This window comes from Bubalus kerabau, chromosome 4, assembly GCF_029407905.1.
Source record: "Bubalus kerabau isolate K-KA32 ecotype Philippines breed swamp buffalo chromosome 4, PCC_UOA_SB_1v2, whole genome shotgun sequence".
NCBI classification, from domain to species: domain Eukaryota; kingdom Metazoa; phylum Chordata; class Mammalia; order Artiodactyla; family Bovidae; genus Bubalus; species Bubalus kerabau.
This window is the reverse complement of record NC_073627.1, coordinates 57,981,647-57,985,065: the sequence shown is the minus strand read 5'-3', so window position 1 is coordinate 57,985,065 and position 3,419 is coordinate 57,981,647. Positions and strand designations below refer to the sequence as shown.

Below are 3,419 nucleotides of genomic sequence, written 5' to 3'. Positions count from 1 at the left end.
CCTATGCAGGGATCAAACCCATGTCTCTTGCATCTCCCACATTGGCAGGTGGATTCTTTACCACTAGCACAACCTGGGAAGCCTATAAATATATATATGCTTAAGAACACAAAAGCTCAACATTCAGAAAACGAAGATCATGGCATCTGGTCCCATCATTTCATGGGAAATAGATGGGGAAACCGTGGAAAGTGTCAGACTATTTTTTGGGGCTCCCAAATCACAGCAGATGGTGATTGCAGCCATGAAATTAAAAGACACTTACTCCTTGGAAGGAAAGTTATGACCAACCTAGATAGCATATTCAAAAGCAGAGACATAACTTTGCCAACAAAAGTCCGTCTGGTTAAGGCTATGGTTTTTCTTGTGGTCACATATGGATGTGAGAGTTGGACTGTGAAGAAAGCTGAGTGCCAAAGAATTGATGCTTTTGAACTGTGGTGTTGGAGAAGACTCTTGAGAGTCCCTTGGATTGCAAGGAGATCCAACCAGTCCATTCTAAAGGAGATCAGCCCTCGGTGTTCTATGGAAGGAATGATGCTAAAGCGGAAACTCCAATACTTGGGCCACCTCATGGGAAGAGTTGACTCATTGGAAAAGACTCTGATGCTGGGAGGAATTGAGGGCAGGAGGAGAAGGGGATGACAGAGGATGAGATGCTGGATGGCATCACTGACTTGATGGACGTGAGTTTGAGTGAACTCTGGGAGTTGGTGATGGACAGGGAGGCCTTGCGTGTTGCAATTCATAGGGTCGCAAAGAGTCGGACACGACTGAGTGACTGAACTGTACTGAACTGAGGAACACAAAAGCACATTATTTACTGAGGTCCTCAGAGCTTAGAACCAAAAAAATAGAAGGTCTTCAGAAAAATTATTTGTATTGCTAATGTATTTATATGTGTTTTTATGTATGTCTACTTGGATACATATGATATGTGCTCCATTTCATCAGATATAATAATGGAACAACAATGAGGCAGCAAGTTATGTGAGTGAGTTTGCGAGTTCTCTACCTCATGCGCCAGGTTCCGTGCTAGGCAGTGGAATTCACAAAGGTGAAAAAATTCTGCCTGCTAAGTCACTTCAGTTGTGTCTGACTCTTTGCAACCCTATGGACTGTAGCCTACCAGGCTTCTCTGTCCATGGGATTCTCCAGGCAAGGATACTGGAGGGATTGCCAATGTCTCCTGCATTGGCAGATGTATTCTTTATCACTAACGCCACCTGGGAATTACAGAGGACATGGAATCTGTACACAGTTTATGATAATGAGAGACTATCAATTATGTAAGGGAAGTATGTAATATTTTAAGAGTCTATGGCTAACCACTCTTAAAAACAAGACAACAAGACCCAAAAGTCACTTATGCTAAACTCCACTTACCAAACCAAGACTTCCATAGAGGTTTGGCTCTCCCAGAAATGTAACCTCAAACTACTCAATCAGGAATTGCCTTAATCTTCCTAAAAATTAAAGAAAAGAAAACTTACGATAACCAACGTGGGTCTTCCCAGGTGGCGCTAGTGATAAAGAACCTGCATACCAATGCAGGAAATATAAGAGATGCAGGTTTGACCCCCTGGGTAGGGAAGATCCCCTGGGGGAGGGTGTGGCAACCCACTCCAGTATTCATGCCTGGAGAATCCCATGGACAGAGGAGCCTGGCTGGCTATGATCCATAAGGTCCCAAAGAGTTGGCCACAACTGTAGAAATTTAACACACACATAATAACCAACTTGCTTTCTTCTTAATGTAACTTCCTATTCTTGCTCCCTAAGAAAGTCTCTCATTTTGTACACCCCTGAAGTTCCTTTCTGTCTGGTTGATTGTATGCTGATTCAAGTTTATTTTTAATATGTCTTAGTTTATGTTTTAACCGTTTTAGTGTCAGAAGAGGAAACCAAAGGAGGCCCTCAAAAACCACCCTAGGAGCAAAAGCAACCATACTTGGGAACCTGCTGAGCCCTTGAGCTTGCTGCTTTCTTCTTCCCTCTGGAGGTGGTAAGCAATGTATATTCCTTGAAGAAGAACTAGGACCCTGCCCTACTGTTACACTATAGTTTCTTGACTGCTCCTTTGTTTCTGCATTCCCTTCCTTCTCTTTTTAACAACAGATTGAATCTACCCTTTGGAACTCAGAGACGGTCAACTAATTACTATGTAATCAATCAAGAAACTTGACTAAGAGAGCAAGCCAGAGAGCAGCGAGCGGGGACCCACCCGGCTGAGCCAGCCGAGCAGCCAGCATCCGAGCACCCCCCTCCCCCCTCCCCCCTCCCCCGCGCTCTTGAGCCCCGCAGCCGTCCCCGCAGGCCCACCGCCCTCCCTGACCCATGGCTGAAGCGGATTCAGAAAGAGTTAAGTGATCTACAGCGCAACCCACCGGCTCACTGTTCGGCTGAACCTGTGCGAGACGACTTGTTCCACCAACAGTCAACTATTATGGGGCCTCCTGGTAGCGCATATCAAGGTGGAGTCTTCTTTCTCACTGTACATTTTACGACTGATTATCCTTTTAAACCACCAAAGGCTGCTTTCACAACAAACACTTACCATCCAAACATAAACAGTAATGGAAGTATTTGTCTTGATATCCTGAGGTCACAGCGGTCACCAGCTCTGACTGTATCAAAAGTTTTATTGTCCATACATTCTCTGTTTGTGACCCTAATCCAGATGACCCCTTAGTACCAGATATCGCACAAATCTATAAATCAGACAAAGAAAAATACAACAGACATGCAAGAGAATGAACTCAGAAATATGCAATGTAAAGTCAAAAAAATTTTCATATATACCAGAGTACTGTAAAATCTAGGTTTTTTCATCATTAGCAGGAAATTGAGCACTGTTTACTGCTTCATTGTACCATGAAATCTTTTGATTTTTACCATTTTAAATGTATTTCTGAAGCAAGAGAAAACAAACTTCCAAAAATATTCTTAAGACTGTGATGAGAGCATTTATCATTTTGTATGCATTGAGAAAGACATTTATTATGGTTTTTAAGATACTTGGACATCTGCATCTTCAGCTTACAAGATCTACAATGCATCTGAAGAGCAACTAAATTATGTTTTTGCTGAAACTAGATGTTTTTACATGAAAAATACTGTATGCGTTGTCTAAGATGTCATCAGTTTTATAAATATGTATTCAGATTTCATTCTTTGTTAGCTCACTTTCTAATTTGTATTTTTTATTGTATAGACTAAATATATTCTATCTACATGTATGTCAGCTTGTTATTTTTTTTCTGTGAACAGTATTGAAAAAACCCAACAGGTGATAATGAAATGAATTAACTGTCTGTCTCCCTTGTCTTGGGGTATTCTGTAGATTGATTGCAGATTTCTTAAACCTGAAATGATCTTTACACTATAATTCTCAGTATACTGATTTCTGAATTTTTTTC

General features: G+C 41.5%; 1 pseudogene; it reads left to right on the top strand.

The window, feature by feature from the left end:
• Positions 1-973: 973 nt before the first annotated feature.
• Positions 974-2,778, top strand: LOC129650881 (ubiquitin-conjugating enzyme E2 D1-like; annotated as a pseudogene).
• Positions 2,779-3,419: the final 641 nt, after the last annotated feature.